At 42.5% G+C, this 20408-nt stretch overlaps 1 long non-coding RNA gene across 1 annotated transcript in view; it reads right to left on the bottom strand.

Moving 5' to 3' along the window:
• LOC132509132 (uncharacterized) overlaps positions 1 to 20408 on the bottom strand; it is a 39514-nt gene that overhangs the window by 6594 nt on the left and 12512 nt on the right. Inside the window, exons 2-4 of the long non-coding RNA XR_009536917.1 lie at positions 18327 to 18443; positions 17666 to 17792; positions 16073 to 16170 (exon numbers count right to left, since the gene is read on the bottom strand). This is a non-coding gene — a long non-coding RNA (uncharacterized LOC132509132). The remainder of the gene's footprint in view (positions 1 to 16072; positions 16171 to 17665; positions 17793 to 18326; positions 18444 to 20408) is intronic.

Below are 20408 nucleotides of genomic sequence, written 5' to 3'. Positions count from 1 at the left end.
TTCCAATTCTTGACTTTCTCCATTATTATTGTTCTGTTGTTTGTTTGTTTTCTAATTGACTGGAATGGCATTCTGGATAATTCATTTGCAATTATTTTCTCCTACCTTAAATATAGCATTAGTTATGTATCTACTGAACACTCATTCTATTTTTATGAGACAGATTTCTAGGTTATACATTGTGTAATAATAAGTTTTATTTATTTTCTAATATTTATGTCTATTACTTTATTTACTTTTCTTTTTGAGATAGACTCTTCAGAACAAAATTGAATATTATGGTGATAGCCGTCATCAATTTCTCTGAATTTAATGGAAATTTCCCAACATTTAATCATTTACCATAATGTTCACTCTATTTGGAGATAAATTCTCTTTGTTGCCTCTAAATAATTTCCTTCAATATTTGTAGGGGACCAGAAGATATCTACTTTGTTTGGTAGTGATTGCTGAATTTTGTCCAAGGCCATTTTGTTATTTATTGGTATAATCTTATGTTTTCTCATCTTAAATTTATTGATGTATTGATTTGTTTTTATTAGTTCCTTGATATAAATTTATTGAGGCACTGATTTGTTTTTATTTAAAATTGAATTTTAAACAATTCTGGTCATATACTGTGATTTTTGTCATACTGCTGAAGTACATTTGGTAATATCTTACTTAGAATTTTTCCATCTATAATCATATGTGAGGCAGTATTATAGTTTCCTTTTTCTTTGATAAGATTTTAGAATTCAAATTAACTGTTCTTTAAAAATTAGAAAAAACTTGTCTCTAAAATATGCTGAATTTTGTTTTCTATTTTTGGCCATGCCAATTGGCATGCGGGATCTTAGTTCCCTGACCAGGGATCGAACCTGCACTCCCTGCAGTGGAATGCAGCATCTTAATCACTGGACTGCCAGGGAAGTCCCTGTAGAATTTTTATATATTGACTATGTATTTGATATCCTTGCTATAAATTCACTTAGTTCTAGAAGGGTTTATTTTTTTTTTTATAAATTAGAGTTTTCTATAAACACAATCAAGACACATATCAATATAAAGATAATTCCTTTTTCATTTTCATTTCCTTTTATGTCCTTTAATTGCCTTATTGCACAGGCAAGGACAGTGTTGAGGAAGCACTCAGAATGGACCTTGTTTCTGACCTTAGGGAAAAAGCATTCAGTATTTTATCATAAAGTGTTATGTTAGCTGTTCATTTCCATAGATATCCTTATCTGATCGTGAAAGGTTTTTTCATTACTAACTTACTGAGAGCTTTATTGTGAACAGTGTTGAATTTTGTCAAATACATAAAAAGCACCTACTGACACGATCTTTTGGTTTCCCTCCATCTTTAATGTGGTGAATCGCTTTGATTAATTTTAGAATGTCATACCAGCCTTGTGTTCCTAGCTTATGCCCCATTTTGTCATGATGTATTACCCTTTATATATATATATATTGCTGAATTCCATTTTCTGATTGTTTTTTGGAGATTTCTGTGTGTATGATTATTATTGATATTGATCTGTAATTTTTTTTTCTTATGATCTCTTTTTCAGGTTTTATTCTCAGTTAAGTTGATGTCATAGAGTGAGATGGAAAGTGTTCTTTATATTCTGAAAGCAGTATTGTAAGATTCGTATTATTTCTTTCTTAAATTCTGGGTCAAACTGCCATTGAAACCATCTGAGCTTGGAGTTTTCTTTGTGGAAAAGATTTATAGTTTCAACGACAATATATGCCCCCAAATTGAATTTTTATATTATACCAAACTAGTGAAAATGAATTGTAAAAGAGAAAAGTTCCATTTTTAGAGAACATAAAATACATAGCAATAAGTTTAACAAAATGCATGCAGGACTACTGCTTAAAAATTATACAGTTTTGCTGAGAGAAGCTAGAGAACACCTAAATAAATGCAAAGATATGCCATAATCATGGGTGAGAAGACCCAAAAATGTATGAAAGGCAATTCTCCTCAAATTTACCTGTACATTCAATGGAAGGTAATCAAAATCCCAACAGGCATTTTTGTAGAAGGTGCTACGTTGATTGTAAAACATATATGGAGGGCTTCCCTGGTGGCGCAGTGGTTGAGAGTCCGCCTGCCGATGCAGGGGACACGGGTTCATGTCCCAGTCCGGGAAGATCCCACATGCCGCGGAGTGGCTAGGCCTGTGAGCCATGGCCGCTGAGCCTGCGCGTCCGGAGCCTGTGCTCCGCAACGGGAGAGGCCACAACAGTGAGAGGTCCGCGTACCGAAAAAAAAAAAAAAATTCGTAGTAGTTCATAATCCATAGAGACAGAAAGCAGAGTGGTGGTTGCCAGGGGCTGGGAGGAAGGAGGATTGGGAAGGGATGCTTAATCGGTACCAGGTTTCCATTTGGAGTGATGAGTAAGTTCTGGAACTAGATAGTGGTGATGCTTGCACCACATTATAAATGTACTTAATGTCACAGAGTTGTACACTTTACAGTGGTTAAGCTGGCAACTGGTAAAATTGTATGTAATGTGTATTTTACCACTTTTTTTTTAATATGCTCACAAAGGACACAGAGAAAGGGTAAATGGATGAAGAAAGGCAAGTGTAGGGCAATAAGGAGGGAAGGGGACGGGGGCAACCTGAAAAGGTCAGGCTGGTGATCACTACTCAGCTCAATCGATTGTCACCATGGGAGAATGTGGGTCAGATTTCAGAATTTCTCAAGTTAAGACAGAAATAGGGATTTCATGTGAAAACAACCCATCTGGATATGTGGCAAGTAAGTGGGGCTTTTAAAAACAGAATGTGGGCCTGCAGGTCCCCAGTTTACAACTTTGGCAGCAGGTGACCTTTTGGGTTCAGCCAGCTCTAGGAATGTGGTATATAGGGACAGGGACCAGGCACAGGGAGGTGTCCTACACGGTGACACACTCTGCGAGGGATGCAAGTCAGCTCTCTGACTGGAAAAGGAAACCAGCCGTGCGTACACTGGAGTGCAGAGCCCCTATCTCTGAGGTTGGGATTAGGCATCAGCATACATTGGCTCCTCCCACTTCTGCAGTGGGCAAAATTTAGTTTCCCTCCCAGTTGATGGTGGGCATGGCTGCATGACTAGCTTTGGCCAAGGGAGGAATGTTAACAGACACCTAGGCGCACAAAGCTTTAAACACTCTAGTGATGTTAAACACTCTAGCTCTTGAGGAAATTATGCCCCCTTCAGCCTGAGCTGCAGAGTAAACACATACAGAATAAATCTGAATCCAAGCAACAGCTCAGGGCCAAGCCCAGCTAACATGGGGGCTGGTGCAGAGTCACCCGCTGAAGCCCGCTCTAGATCAGACACACTGCAGCTGACCTCAGTCCAGCGATCAGGAAGCTAAGTGTTTGGTGAAGCCGCTGAAGTTTGTGGGTAGATTATTAAACAGGGTTGAGTCAATATCTGATACCACCGTCAGGAACCAAGTGGGTTTGGTAAATCCAAACGCCAATTCCTCGTTCTTAAACTTTGTGCCATTAGATAGCCTAATCTTTAAGCTATCTTTACACTCTTAAAAATTATTGAGGACCCCAACGCACTTTTATTTATGTGAGTTCTATCTGTCAATGTTTATTATTTTAGAAATTAAAACTGATAAATATTTAAAATACAAGAACAGTACTCAACATTAGCCATGAAAGAAATACAAATCAAAACCACAGTGAGGGGAATTCCCTGGTGGTTCAGTGGTTAAGACTCTGAACTTCCACTGCAGGGGGCACAGGTTCCATCCCTGGTCAGGGAACTAAGATCCCATATGCTGCGCAGTGCAGCCAAAAAAACCCCACCAAAACCAAAACCAAACAAACAAACAAAACCCACAGTGGGATACCACTTCACACCTACTAGGATGGCTATAATCAAACAGACAGAAAATAGTTATTGGCAAAGATGTGGAGAAATCAGAATCCTCATACACCACTAGCGGGAATGTAAAATGATACAGCCACTTTGGAAAATAGTTGAGAAGTTCTTCAAAAGGTTAAACATAGAGTTAACAATTCCTCTCAAGGAATTCCCAACAATTCCTCTCAGAAGTATACATTTTTTTTTCAAGAGAAATGAAAACATGGCCACATAAAAACTTGTACACAAATGATCAGAGCAGCATTATTCATAATAGCTCAGGGGTAGAAGCAATCCAGATTCCCCTCAACTGATGAATAGATAAATATAATGTGGTCTGTCCACACAATGGAATATTATCTGGCAATAAAAAAGAATGAAGTATTGATACAGACTACAATGTGGAGGAACCTTGAAAATATTATGCTAAGTAAAAGAAGTCAGTCACAAAAGACCACATATTGAATGATTCCATTTTATGTGAAATGTTCAGAATAAGCAAATCTATAGAGAAGAAAGTAGATTAGTAACTGCCAGGGGCTAGGGGTCAGGGGAACAGGGAGTAACTGCTAATGAGTGTGGGGTTTCGTTGGGGGGAGGTGAAAAGTTTCTAAAATTGATTGTGCTGATAGTTGCATACCTTTGAGGACATACTAATAACCACTGGATGGTATACTTTTTTCTTTTGGATAGTGTACTTTAAATAGGCAAATTGTATGGTATGTGAATTATATCTCAATAAAGCTGTTATTGAAAATAATACACACACCAAAAAAAAAAACTATGCACACATTCCATTAGCTGGCAGAGTAATGACACCACCATACATGTAACCTCTGGAAAACTCCACTAAGTCCTCATGGGAGAGTGTAAGTCCTCGTGGGAGAGTGCAAGTGAAAGGGGAAAAAATATAAGGTCCAGGAATTAGTGCCAAATAGGGAACAACTCTAATGGGCTATCTATACTCCAGAGCCCCTTGTGGGGTCAACCAAGGTCAACGTTGTACCTGCATCACAGTTCAAATTCTCCATCCACGCAACCCTCGTGCCTCTCTCTCCCTTCCACACGTGTCTTGCACTTCAAACTGCATTTCAGTGTCAAACTGCAACAGGATTTATCGGCATATGGATGGACTATGGAGCCTAGAAGTTGGATTTAACATATAGACAAGCCCTAATGTATTTCAGGCCTGTATTTCAGTACAGACTCATATCTGTACTGTGAGCCTGACATCCTGACCTGAAAGACAAGAGAAGAATAAAAAATTGCTGCTAGAAGCACTATTTACAATAGCCAAGACATGGAAGAAAACTAAATGTCCATCGACAGATGAATGGATAAAGATGTGGTACATATATATAATGGAATATTATTCAGCTGTAAAAAAGAATGAAATAATTGCATTTGCAGCAACATGAATGGACCTAGAGATTGTCATACTAAGTGAAGTAAGTCAGACAGAGAAAGACAAATATCATATGATATCACTTATATGTGGAATCTAAAAAATGATACAAATGAACTTATTTACAAAACAGAAATAGACTCACTGACATAGAAAACAAACTTATGGTTACCAAAGGAGAAAGGCGTGGTGGGTAAATTAGGAATTTGGGATTAAAAGATACACATTACTGTATATAAAACAGATAAACAGTAAGGACCTGTATAGCTCAGGGAACTATATTCAATACCTTGTAATAGCCTATAATGGAAAAGAATCTGAAAAAGAATATATATTTTTTTTCCTGTACTTTGCTTTACACCTGAAACATTGTAAATCAACTACACTTCAATAAATTTTTTTTTTAACTTTAAAAAAGCGTATGGAATTCCCTAGCAGTCCAGTGGTTAGGACTCCATGCTCTCACTGCTGAGGGTCTGGGTTCAATCCTTGGTCGCGGAACTAAGATCCCACAAGCCACACGGCATGGCCAAAAGAAAATTTTTTTTAATAATAAGAAGTGTAAAAAAAATAGCTGCTATAAGCATTTCCTAGAGGCCACAAAGGGAAAGAGCCAAAGATGCCCAACCTCATTAGAATTCAGTATTCAGAAAGATTCTAATTAAAACCATAATAGCATACCGTTTCATATCCAGCTGGCTGTCAAAACTTTAAAAGACTCTCAATATGAGGTTTTAACCCACAGAATAAAACAGATATCCATGAGTCCATGTTGATCTAAGTAAATAATCAAATAAGTAACGGGGAGAAGGAACAGCTCTTTCTTTCAATAGAATTCCAACTAATAGACGTAGAGGAGAAAGGGACATGAAAAATCACTATTAGGCAAATGCCCCAGTAACAACTGTCGCACACCAGATTCACCAACAGATGCTAAAATTAGCAGGTGCAAGTTTGAGGAGAATCAAGACTTGTATAGTCATGAAGTATCTCCCCCAAGATACTTATTAATTGCAAAGGGAAAGACAGTAACTTTACAGTGGAGAAGTGCAGCAGACTGTGCCTTAACCTAGTGATGGTCAACATCGCCCATAACAAGACATACTGACATGTCTGATATGATGCACTGAGAAAGACACAGCATCATCTGTGTGGCGTTCCTGGCAAAAATGTATAACTTCATTTCAACCATGAAAAACATCAGACAAACCCAAATTTAGGGACATTTAATAAAAGAGCTGATAAATACTCCTTAAAAGTGTCAAGGTCATGAAAGACAAGGAAATGCAGAGGGGCATGACCAAGCCAGCCTGGTCTTCCAGATGTGGAATTGAGCCGCCTTGGGAGGGAATTCCCCCAGCTCCATTCAAGCCTTCTGATGAGTGAGGCCCTGGCAGTGAGGATGAGCCAGGGCTTCGAGCCAGGAACATTCAGATAAGCCTCCCTCCAAAACCTGACTCACAGAAAGTGTGTGTGAGGTGACAAGTGTTCATTGCTTTGAGCAGCTTTTTTAGAGAAAATAATTGCTGTTGTGAACAGTGGTCACCAGATGGCGCCCGGATTCCAAGGATGGAAACAAAAATGAATGCCAACGTTATAAGGAGGTCACTGCCCCTGAGTTCATTTGTGAATGTATCACAAGCCTAATAAAAATGTCATTGGGGTTTTTTCCTAGAGCTAGACAACTTGATTATAAGGTTCATTTGAAAGTAAAACAGGCAAATATGGGGGGGGAAACTGAAAAATGAGAAGGAGGAGGAGAAAACAGATATTAAAAACCATATAGGGCTTCCCTGGTGGCGCAGTGGTTGAGAGTCCGCCTGCCGGTGCAGGGGACGTGGGTTCGTGCCCCGGTGCGGGAGGATCCCGCATGCCGCGGAGCGGCTGGGCCCGTGAGCCTGTGCTCCGCAGCGGGAGAGGTCACGGCAGTGAGAGGCCCGCGTACCGAAAAAAAAAAAAAAAAACCATATAAAACAATGTGTTATTGGTGCATCAATAAGTAAACAGATCAATCGAGAAATAGAAACAATTGCTTACGGAAATTAACATGATCATATAATACTTTTTAATTTAGGAAGGAACTTTAGGGAAGTTTTTAATTTAGTGGTATTAGAGCAACTAGATAAACAAAAAGAAAAGTTTGAGTCTGTTCCTCACACTGGATACCAGATTAAATTCTAAGTATATCCAAGAACTAAGTGGAAAAATACAACCTCATAAATAATAAAACACTGGTGAGTCTCCTAATGACCTGAGAATGTGGGAACAGGGTAAATTTGCCAAACTGGTCATCAAAATCCAGAAGCAATGGGGCTTCCCTGGTGGCGCAGTGGTTGAGGGTCCGCCTGCCGATGCAGGGGACACGGGTTCGTGCCCCGGTCCGGGAAGATCCCACATGCCGCGGAGAGACTGGGCCCGTGAGCCATGGCCGCTGAGCCTGTGCGTCCGGAGCCTGTGCTCCGCAACGGGAGACGCCATGGCAGTGAGAGGCCCGCGTACTGCCAAAAAAAAAAAAAAAAAAAATCCAGAAGCAATGAAAGAGAATTTTGTCAAATGACCAAGCAAAATTGAAAACCTTTTGCAGGTTCAAAACATAAACCCACCAGGTGCAAACTAAAAACTACAGATGACAAAATGAAGGAAAAAAAATTACAACTTATATCACAAAGGGTTAGTATCCCTAAAATATAAAGAGCATCTAAAAATTGAGGCAAAAAAGACCAAGAAACCTATCGAAAGTGGGCAAGATACATGAAGAAGTTCACATAAAAAGAAATGCCAATGTCCTCTACATATGCAAAAATATGCTCAACCCCACTCATAATTTTTAAAAACCACAAATTCAAACCACACGGAGATTCTTTTTCTCACTTATCAGATTAGCAAAACTCCAAGCGTTTGACAACACTCTGTTGGCAATGCCATGGGGACACAGGGGTTCTCACACCTTGCCAGTGGAACGCAAAAAAGTAAAGCCTCCATGGAGGAGAATTTGGCAATATCTAGCAAATTCACCCTTTGTCCCCACAATCCCACGGATTCTAACGCAAAGACACACAACAAGACCCTATGGCCATCTGCTGGTGGGATGCCTGCACCTGAGTATCTCTATTGGAACCTGATCAAATCCAAAAGCAAATCAATCATCTCCACCACCATCACCCCATCCCTCTTCCTACATTGCCTGTATTGTGTGAACGGGCACCACACTCCATCTGCGACCCAGGCCAGGAAAGTGGCAGCTGTCCTAGACTCCTCCCTCTACTCAAATAGTAATCAAGACCTTTTAAATATCTTCTGTGTGTCCCTCTTCTCCACCCCACTCCCACTATACTCTAGTTTGGACAGTCTTCATCTTTAACTTGTATTACTGCAGCAGGCTCTGATCAGTCAGTCAGGGTCCAGTAAGGAGAGAGAAACCACACCAGGTACTCTAACAGAGGGAATTTAACATATGTACTATAATACAAGGAACTGCCAACTTGGTATAAAGTTGTTATCTAGATAACTGAAAGGGTAAAAAAAAGAATTCTAAGGCAGCTTAGCTGTTCTTAAACCTTAGCCAAATCACCTGGAGGACTTGTTAAAAGGCAGACTGTTGAGGACAGCTACCAGAGTCTCTGATGGGTCTGGGATGGGGCTTGGAGTTTTGCAATTCTCACAAGTTCCCAGCTGATACTGATGCTGCTGGTCTGGGGACCACACTCTGAGAACTACAGCTCTAAGATAGGAGAGAAGTAGCAACTGCAGGAAGCAGGGACCACACCTAGAGCTGGGGGAACACAGATGCAAAAGAAGGGGCACTAGCCAGCTGGCGCTGCTGTTTCTGATGAGACTGGTTTTGCCAGAGTTAGAAAACTACAAATTGGATTCAGCAGCTGCTACAGGAAGACAGTACTGCTGCTGCTGCTGCCACTGCCACCACCATCAGAGTGAAGTGTTGCTGGGTAACACTCACAAGAACAGCAGGCAAGTCAGTCCCTTCTGCATAAGGTGACCAAGCACCCTGGGAAGAGTTTCCCAGGAAGCAGAACTTACAGTGCTAAAACTGGAGAAGTCCTGGGAAAACCAGGATGAGTTAATCACCCCACTTCTGCAACCTCCTAGTAAACCCCATTGCCAGGGTCTAAAACAGAACCACCTGGTAAAGCAGAAATGTGGTTTCCCAGCTCAGCATCACAAAGCAAAACATAGGAGGGTGGGTTGGGAGCTCAGAGACAATAGCTTCATAATCGACGCTGACTACACGTGGTCTTCCCGGTCCTCTGCAATCCATCCTCAGGGCCGCCGTCAAGAGAAACTTTATAAATAGGTATAACCGATCACTTCAGACGCTTGCCAAAGTTTTTTCAATAGCTGCCTGTGATATTGTGATTCATATTAAGAAAGATACATTTGGTTTTTGTCCCCTTTCCTGACACAGAGTCCCTAAAACCCTTGGATTTCTTAAGTGATGAGAGCGATAAAAGTGAAAAGAGTGTCTTATTCTTCACAAGCCCCTTTCAACCACACCCGAGTTTATGGTAATGCAGTGGCTGTTGCCAGCTTTCACTGTGTCCCACACTTCGCCCTGTGCATCTCTTCCATTCAACCATTCCAGAGGTGCATCCTTTTTACAGGTAAGTAAACTGTTTTCCTGAGTTCTGTGAGCTGTTCTAGCAAATGATCGAACCCGAGGAGGGGGTGATGGGAACCCCCGATTTGTAGCCAAGTGGGACAGAGGTTGCAGGTAACCTGAAGACCCACTGCTTGCCATAGGTATCTGAGTTGGGGGTTAGGCTTGCGGGACTGAGCCCTTAACCTGGGTGGGATCTCAAGCTAACTCCAGGTAGGTGGTGTCAGAATTGAATTGAATTCTAAGACATGCAGTTGGTGTCCCCAGAGAATTGGAGAATTTCTTGGTGTGGGAAAAACCTCCACAGGTTTGCTGACTGGTACTGAGAGCTGAGTGGTGACTAGAGGAGGAAACAGCGTTTTTCCTTTTCACTGCCTGCCAGCCAATCAGGGTGAAATTCCAACTTTATTTTTAAATGTAATTATTTACTTATTTATTATTTTTGGCTGCATTGGGTCTCCGTTGCTGTGCGCCGGCTTTCTCTAGTTGTGGAGAGCGGGGGCTACTCTTCATTGCCGTGCACAGGCTTCTCTCGTTGCCGAGCATGGGCTCTAGGTGCCGGCTTCAGTTGTTGTGGCACGCAGGCTTCATTAGTTGTGGCATGAAGGCTCTAGAGCACAGGCTCAGTAGTTGTGGGGCATGGGCTTAGCTGCTCTGCAGCATGTGGGATCTTCCCGGACCAGGGCTCAAACCCGTGTCCCCTGCATTGGCAGGTGGATTCTTAACCACTGCGCTACCAGGGAAGTCCCCCAACTTTTTAATGTAGCATAAAAGGCTCTTCAAGGTTATCTTCAGCGCAGTCTCATCTCCTTTCCTGAACTTTATGTTCCAGAAATACAGAAATTTTTGAGTTTCCTAAAGCAAATCGTGTTCTCAAGTCGCTATGCTTTGAATATACTATTGCCTCATCTGTCGAAAAGCACATAAATTCCTTTTTCAGAGGAAAACAGAAGATCAGAATATGTGCTTCCCCTTTAAGAATGGAAGTTAGTTTTCAATCCATAAAATGTTAGCTGGATTTGAAGGCCAAAGACAATCTCAAAGCAAATGAGTTTTTTGAATTCCACAGTAGTTACTGTTCTCAAGTTTTTAACACCCAAGGAGAAAAAAGATAAGAACACTTCCAGTGTTAATGAAACTTGTTAGTTTTTTTGTCCTGTTAAAGATATTTATACTTGAATTTTTTTAAGGCTTGAAATATTTTTAGATGAAATCCATAAGTGAAAAGCAATGGTTGCTTTAAAAATTAGAGACGGTTTATAAAGTCGTAAAAATTAGAGTCGGTTATAAAGTCGTATAAAGATGATAAAAAAAGATTCAGTAATAATTTACAAAGCTTGTTCTTAAATTCAAAGTCTATTAAGATCCTATGTGGTTATGTGGTTAAGAGAGAGATTTTGCTTTTTTTCTGTTTCTACTGCAATACTTTTTTTTTTAATTAAGTGATTTATGACCAGTCTTGTTTGGTTTTTCTCCAGCATAAATTCCCCCGTGAAAAAGGACTTCCAAGGCAAACACTGAGCTGTTTACAGGACCCCACTGGATTCAATATCTTCCTCCAGTGAGTTGGATTATAACTATTTGCATGACCATCCTTCCCCTACACTGATCCTCCTTTTAGCCAGTAACTGTGGGTTTTGGTCTTCAGACTCCACATTGGTAGCACAATATCTTTCGTAGGGTGGACACCTGTGAGTGAATGTAACAGCACTTTTGATGAAACCGAGTTCCCATGCAGCCCAATGCAGATGATCGTTATTTAACCCTGGGCAAGCTTGACTTGGGCAATGGTTGCCTGACTCTCCGGTAACTCGCGGACAGAAGGCGGAGTGCAGGGGGCAGGAGTGAGCGCTCTGGAGTCAGACTGCTCTACTTGGCAGTTGCCTGTTCTGTGCACTTGGGCAAGAGATTGAACTGCCCAGGGCCTGCCTGCCTTTCCTATAGAATAGTGGTGGTAATGATGGTTCCCACCTCCTCCTCCGTCGCAGTGAGGATTAAATGAGGTGATGCATGTTAGGTCCAGAGCACAGTGCTTGACACTTTTGAGTGTAAATATTCACTGTTGGAGTTATTTTCTTTGAAACGCGGTCAGTGGTACTCACTTCATAGTGTTTTGTTTTAAGGACTAAATGGAGTGACGTGGTCAGTGACTGACAGTGATCTGACATACAGCAGGCACTCCTGCTTGTCTCCTTTACTTATTCTGGGGCAGTTCTGTCTCCCCAAAATGCACCCAGCTGAGTGGCTAGCTCTGCTACTTCTTGTGTATCACCCAGGGGGAGAAAAAGTTCTTCTCCAAAAGAAGGAACACTGGCTTACGCCAGAACCAATGGAGTGGAGTTGAAGGGCAGCATTGAAGACTGGTGAGAGATGAGGTAGGTGTTAGTTTGCTGGGGCTGCTATGACAGAATAGCATAGACTGGGTGGCTTAACAACAGAAATTTATCTTCTCACAGTTCTGGAGGTTGGAAGTCCAGTATCAAGGTGCCAGAAGAGTTGGTTTCTCTTGAGGCCTCTCTCCTTGGCTTGCAGACAGCCACCTTCTCACTGTGTCCTCACGTGGCCTTTTCTCTTCGTGCACATGCCTTTCATGTCTCTTCCTCTTCCAATAAGGACACCAGTCCTATTGGATTAGGGCCCCAGCCTTATAACCTCATTTAACCTTAATTACCTCCCTAAAAACCCTATCTCCAGACTCAGCCACACTTGGGGGTCAGGGCTTCAATGTACAGATTTGAGGGGGGAGGGCATTATTCAGTCCAGAACAATGTGATAAGGCAGGAGATGAGTAGGGACCAGAACCAGATCACAAAGGGCTGGCTTGGGGGCTTTCTTCTTTACCCACCCACCCCTGGTCTCCTGGGAATTGGCTCCATGGAGAGTCTCTTTCTGTCCTTTACCTTCCAGACAGGACTAAGCACAGCTCAACGGTGCATTTTTCAAGGTTGCCTGGGATTAGGGAGTTCCCTGATGGCCTAGTGGTTAGGATTCCGGGCTTCCAATGCCGTGGCCTGGGTTCAGTCCCTGGTCAGGGAACTGAGATCCTGTAAAGTGCATGGCACAGCCAAAAAATAAATTAAAAAGGGTTGCCTGGGTAAGAGCGGACCCAGTGGAAATCACTAGAGGGAAGTTGCCTGGAGAGCAAGCACACCCGGGAGGGATTATGCAAATTAGATGTACAGGATTCCCCCCTCCCCCCACTCCCCCCCCCCCAGTTAGGCTTCCCTTTTTTTTTTGGCTGTGTTGGGTCTTCGTTGCTGCACGTGGGCTTTCTCTAGTTTCATCGAGAGGGGGTTACTCTTTGTTGTGGTATGTGGGCTTCTCACTGCGGTGGCTTCTCTTGCTGCAGAGCACCGACTCTAGGCACGCGGGCTTCAGTGGTTGCAGTGCATGGGCTCTAGGGCGAGCGGGCTTCGGTAGTTGTGGCTCGCAGGCTCGGTAGTTGTGGCTCGCAGGCTCTAGAGAGCAGGCTCGGTAGTTGTGGCACACGGGCTTAGTTGCTCCATGGCATGTGGGATCTTCCCGGACCAGGGCTCAAACCCATGTCCCCTGCACTGGCAGGCGGATTCCTAACCACTGTGCCACCAGGGAAGTACCAGGCTTCCTTCTTTGAGTCAGTGGCCCAGGGCTTTTGAAAAAGAGCCTAAACCTGAACAGAGCAGTCCATTAATTCCTGCATTCCACAAATCTGAGTGCCCACTGATCCAGGGACTGTTCTAGGCCCTGGGGCTCTCGCAGAGTTTAGGTTCTAGGCCTGCACCGTCCAGTATAATATTATCAATATTAAGCACTTGGAATGTGGCTAGTCTGAATTGAGATGTCCTGAAGTATAAACTACACACCAGATTTCAAAGACAATATAAAATATCTCATTAATAATTTTTCTATTAAATGCATGCTAAAATCATATGTCCAATACATTGTATTAAATACAATATGTATTATTAAAGTTAATTCCATCTATTTCTTTTTAACGTATTTTTTTTAAACAGGATTCCTGGAAATTTGACATGATATATGTGACTCACATTTGTGGCTCACATTCTATTTCTCTTGGACTGTGCTGTTCTAGACGCTCCACCTGGAGACTCTGATCAAGCTTCTAATGGACATAATCAGAGGGGACCTTAACTTGGACCACCATTCTTAAGGATTAGGCAATTTGGAGCAAATGCCTCTAGCTGATGATAGCTGTTTTAAAGTAAGCTGTGAGGATGGGGGAAAAAAATGGGAAAAGGGGGGAAAGAAATGAGATCAGCAACAGCTGGAGAGACCAGAGAGGGACAAAGAGTGCTCTGAGGCCTGAGAGCACATTTCCAACTTGCCCTCTGTAGTAGGCAGAAAAATGACCCTCCAAAGATGTCCATGTCCTAATGCCTGGAACCTGTCCATATGTTATCTTACACGGCAAAAGGGAGACGCTGCAAATATGATTAAGCTAAGGATTTTGAGATGGGGAGAGGATTCCAGATTATCCAGGTAGACCCAATGTAATCACAAGCGTCCTTATAAGTGAAAGAGGGAGGCAGGAGAGTCAGAGAAGATGTGAGGATGGAAGCAGAGCTCCAGCAGAGCTCGGAGTGATGTCACGCTGCCTCTGAAGATGAAGGAAGGGGCCACGAGCCAAGGAGTGCAGGTGGTCTCTAGAAGCTGGAAAAGGCAAGGAAATGGGTTCTCCCCTCAAGCCTCCATAAGGAATGCAGCCCTATGACACTTTGATTTTAGCCCAGTGAGAGGGATTTTACACTTCTAACCTCCAAAAGTGTAAGACAGTAAATTCGTGTTCTTGTAAGCCACTAAGTTTTTGGTAATTTGTTATAGGAGCTATAGGAAACGAATCCGCTCACTTGCCTGCTGGATCTTTCTTTCTTTTTCCTTTCTTTCTTTCTTTTCTTTCTTTCTTCTCTTTCTTTCTTTCTTTCTGTCTGTCTTTTTCCTTTTTCTTTCTTCCTTCCTTCCTTCCTTCCGTCCTTCCTTCCTCCCTTCCTTCCTTCCTTTCTTTTTCTCTCCCTCTTTTTTTTTCCTGGATATTTCTTTTGAGTCACACTCCTCACTAGCTGAGAGAGCCACTTCCTTCTAAGGCGTAGTGGGGAAAGCCCTGGCTGGGTCTTCAGTATACCCTGTGGGTCTCTGGACAAATCTCTTTTCCTCTGTTGAGGAGCAAGGAGATTGGGAAAACTGTGTGGAGTTCTAGTGGAGAGGACTGGCATATTTGTCTGCACTGGGTATCAGCATAGACGCCTTTCTAAAATTAGGACAGAAGAAGTCCCAGAGAATTGGCTAGTTGTTCAACACGCTGAGTCCTTTAAATGAGATAAATCATCTCATTTAATTCTGAGAAGAGCGCTATAACTTAGATATCTATGAGTATCCCATTTTAAAGCTAAGGAAACCAAGGTCAGAGAGGTTAGGTAACTTGCCCACAATGACTAAGACAGAAAACTATGAGCCAGGAGTCAAACCTAGGTTTACAGACTGCTGAGAACCACCCTTCTTACTGATGGGAGAGACAATGACGAACAGGATGGATCCATAAGTTTTATTCATTCATTCATTCATCTCACAGGTAGCTGGGCCCCTGTGCTTAGAATTCAGGGTACAGTGATAAACAACTCAGGCCGGACTCTTACAGCATGGAAGTCACATTCTATCAGAAGGACACCAACAACTCAGAAGTGAGCTGATTGTGATGAGAATGATGAGGAACATTAAGAGAGTAAAGTGAGAGGGAGTAGATGGGACTAGGAGGCTACCTTCTGAAGCAATATGTGGTTCTGAACTTGAGAGCCCACTGCCCTCCAAGGGGTGTCATGACCAAATTCATCATGTTTCCTCTCTTTTGTTTCCCTTGGTAATCCCCCCAAACACAAGCTCATCTCGTCATCTCAGGTTCTCTCATCTCCATCATTCTCTGTGTTGTCTTTTGCTCTACCGGCTCCTGCCTCACTCCATCCTTCCCAAACTCTTCCACTGCAACCCCTGTAAACCTTTCCCTCAATGTTCCCTCCAACTCTTATCTTAACTAAAACAGGACCATTCTCCAAAGATATTCCCACAATCCTAACTGAAGGCTCTTCATCCCCCCCGCTTGCCAAACACCTCAAGGTCTGGAGGAGGAGAGAAGTAATCAGGATATGCTGAGGAAACAAATGAACCCAAGTCCCAGTGACTCACATAAAGGTAGAGACTCACTCTTGTGCCATGTCCAACGTGGGTGGGCTGGGCTCTGCTCCACTTCTTCCTTCGTTAACCTGGGCTGATGGGGCAGCCTCTGAAACACTGCCACCCTCCTGGCAGAGGGAAAAGAGACATGGACAGCCGTGAGCTGGCTCCTGAAGCTTCAGCTTGGAAGAGATGTACATCACGGTGTTCACATTTCATTGGCTAAAGCGAGTCATATGGCCAAGCTTGATATCAAGTGGGTATATTTCAGGAGAGACAGCAAACACTGTGGACAGTAATACACCCTGCCATTCCTTGGCGTCCCAAAGCTGTGTCCAGATATTATTATTCCTTCTCCATACTCTTAAAAAAAACGATCCTTCTTCCCCTTAACAGACCTCCTAGAGTAACAGCTAGACCTCTTCTCTCCTCTCTCTTCTCTCCTGGCTCTTCTGTCTCCCTAGAAATCTGAGAGTCACACTTACCTCCACCTGCTCCCTCACTCCGCATCAGATCCTTTACCATGTGCCAGAGATTCAAAATCTGTCACTTCTCTCGGTCCCCACAGAAGCTACCCTCCTCCAAGCCATCACCATCTCTCTCCTGTACTACTACAACAGCAACCTTCCAAATCTTGCTCTACAATCCATTCATGATCTAGTAGTCACTTCCCTGCTTAATCCTTCTGTGGGCCCTTCCAGGGCCCCCACTGGGACCCCACAGACAGACCAGGGCCCTCACCGGGACTCCACAGACAGACCAGGGCCTCACCAGGACCCCATGGACAGACAAGGGCCCCACCAAGACTCCACGGTCAGATCAGGTCCCCCACTGGAACCCCACACAGAGACCAGACCACTGTCCTTCAGGGAGAGTCTAAAATCCTTACCCTTTCCCATTCCCAGATCCCTCTTCCCAGCAGGCTTCTGCTTGCTGCCTCAGCCTGGGCCACCATCCCCATCACTCCACAGTCCCGCCACGTGGGGCGTCCTCAGTGTCATGAACTGATACTTTAATTACTTTAGGGCTTTCACAACCCAGTTCTCTTGAATCTGAAACTCTCTCCCTTCCCACCCCTCCTCATCTTTCAGGTCTCAGCTTCCTCACTGAGGCCTTCAGGTCTAGTTGGTTCTTTCTGTGCCTGTGCTCCCGCAGCACCCCTACTGCCCCTTCTGAAACACTCACTCTTTTTTTTTTTTTAATGATATTGTAGATGTATTTAATGTTTTTTTCTTCAATTTTTTCTTATTGCAGTATAGTTGACTTACAATATGGGCCAATAACTGCTGTACAGCAAAGTGACTCATTTATACACTTATATACATTCTTTTTTATATTCTTTTCCATTATGGTTTATCACAGGATAGTGAATCGAGTTCCCTGTGCTATACAGTAGGACCTTGTTGTTTAACCATTCTAAAGGTAATAGTGTGCACCTGCCAACCCCAAACTCCCAGTCCCTCCCTCTCCCTACCCCCATCCCCCTTGGCAACCACAAGTCTGTTCTCTATGTCTATGAGTCTGCTTCTGTTCTGGATCAATAGATAGGTTCATTTGTGCCACATTTTAGATTCCACATAGAAGTGATATCATATGGTATTTGTCTTTCTCTTTCTGACATACTTCACTTAGTATGATGATCTCTAGTTGCGCTGCATCCAGGTTGCTGCAAATGCCATTATTCCATTCTTTTTTATGGCTGAGTAATATTCCATTGTGTATATGTACCACATCTTCTTTATCCATTCATCTGTTGATGGACATTACATTTATGTCAGAGAATGTTTTGCCTATGCTCTCTTCTGGGAGTTTTATGGTGTCATGTCTTATGTTTAAGTCTTTAAACCATTTTGTGAAACATTCACTCTTGTGAGAGCTTGCTCGCCCAGATTTGGAGCTGTGTGAAGGCAGAGACTGCCTGCTCAGCTGCTATATGCCCAATACATTGATTGTGCTCAGGAAATATTTTTCCAGTGAGAGAATGAATTTGTCATACATGAAGTCTGGGGGAGGGAATTAATAAAGGTGAATAGATGCAATTATTTATGATTGAATGAGCCTCCCGAGGTAATCAAGAGAGGCAAAAGAGGGCTGGGATGCTTGCGCCACCGCTGAATCACTTAGTCCTAAACTCACTGGACATCATTCCCTTCCTGCATTTCCCCCTGTGTTTCTAGACGTCATAAAATGCCTTCCTCACCCACACCTATTCAGAGAATCTGGTTTCGGGCCTGAGAGAGTGCTTCTGCCCCCCTTCCCCCTCCCTAACTCCTGCTGTCCTCACCTCTCCCTCAGTCCTCCTCAGCACATCCCACAGGTCCTCTACACCAAGTCAGCTGGAAAGGCTGGAGCATCACCAAGATGTTGCCTGGCCTCAGATTCATTCCTGAGCAGAAGGACCCTGAAAAAAGAAACATGATACATGAGTGAGACACATCCTAGGCCTGGGCTTGTTGAGTCTGTCTGCCAAACCAGGCTGTGCAATGGGTGTGATGGGAACAGCTTTGGAAAGGCCCCAGTGTCAAATCATAGTTCCTCCTTCTGTGCTACTAAGATGGTGTCTGAAACTATAGCATCGGAGACAGTATTAGTCTGCTGGGGCTGCCATAACAAAGTACCACAGGTTGGGTGGCTTAAACAACAACAGAAATTTATTTCTCACAGTTCTGGAGACTAGATGCCCAAGATCAAGGTGTGGGCAGATTTGGCTTCTTCTGAGGTCTCTCTCCTTGGCTTGCAGATGACTGCCTTCTTTCCCCTGTGCACACACATCCCTGGTATCTCTTTGGTTTTTTTTGTTTTATTTCGTTAAATATTTTATTTATTTATTTGGCTGCGCCTGATCTTAGTTGGGGCACGTGGGATCTTTTAGTTGCTGCATGCAGAATCTTTAGTTGCGGCATTTAGGGTCTTTAGTTGTGGCATGCAAACCCTTAGTTGCAACATATGGGATCTAGCTCCCTGACCAGGGATCGAACCCAGGCCCCCTGCATTGGAAGCACAGAGTCTTAGCCACTGGACCACCAGGGAACTCCCTCTGGTGTCTCTTTGTGCGTTCAATTTTCTTCTTCTTATAAGGACACCAGTCACGATTAGATTAGGACCCACCCTAATGGTCTCGTTTCCACTTAACCTCTTTTTTTTTCAGTGTTTTAAGATTTTTAAATTTAATTTGAAATGAAATACAATTATTCATTCAACAAATTGGAAAATATTAAAACAACTGACATTATCTAGAGTGGGGAAAGAAATAAAGTTTTATACACTGTTGACGTGACAGTAAATCATCACAACCTTTCAGGAAAGGCATTTCCTGTTAAAAGTTTTTAAAAAGGGGGCATAAAGCTGTGACAGAAGTGTTATCTTGAGGAATCCATACTACAGGAACGAAGGGATTAGTAGCTAAGGATATGCTTCAGTAGCTAAAGATATGTTGTATATAACAGCACTAGAAGGCAATCACAACAAAACCAATCTGAATTGGAGACCATCTGAACGTCTGTTAACAGGGAAATGACTGACTAAATTATGGTATTTCCAATTCTATGGCTCATTCATTCACTCACCATATATATTTTTCGAGGCAGGCATTGTTTTACCGTATGCCAGGCATTGTTCTAGATACTGGGGGTAAGGAAGTGAATAATATAGATTTGACCTCTTTATCATGAAGCTTAGTGTCCGTGTGTGTGTGTGTGTGTGTGTGTGTGTGTGTGTGTGTATAGCAAGGGAGAGACAAAAATGATAAATGATAATAATAATAACAACAGCAACCATAAAACAAGTCAGTTAACCTTTAGAATAATTGCCTGTTTCTAGAGGCAGGTACCTTGGGTTTTTCACTGAAAAAATTACATCCAGATTTTTACTCTGCTTTGAAATCTTTGTGTCCTGATTAGTTGCTCCTGGTGTGTCCTCTCATTGTATTTTGGAAATTTATTTTTTTAATTTTTTTTAACATCTTTATTGGGGTATAATTGCTTTACAGTGGTGTGTTAGTTTCTGCTTTATAACAAAGTGAATCAGTTATACATATGTTCCCATATCTCTTCCCTCTTGCTGTATTTTGGAAATTTTTAATGGCACTTATCCTACTTTATTTTTATGTTTTTTAAGTGAAACTTCACACTTTATCTGGATTTCCCTAGTTTTTCCACCAATGTTCTTTTTCCTTTCCGGGATCCCAAGCAGGATGCCACATTGCATCTATTTTTATTTTTCCTAGCTTTATTGACATATAATTGACATATAACAATTGTGTAAGTTTAAGGTATATGATGGAACGATTCGATACATGCATATAGTACGAAATGACTACCACAATCAGGTTCGTTAGCACCTCTATCACCTCACACAATTACCATTG

Source organism: Lagenorhynchus albirostris, chromosome 19 (genome assembly GCF_949774975.1).
Source record: "Lagenorhynchus albirostris chromosome 19, mLagAlb1.1, whole genome shotgun sequence".
In the NCBI taxonomy this organism is placed as follows: Eukaryota; Metazoa; Chordata; class Mammalia; order Artiodactyla; family Delphinidae; genus Lagenorhynchus; species Lagenorhynchus albirostris.
This window is presented reverse-complemented; position numbering and strand designations above follow the sequence as displayed.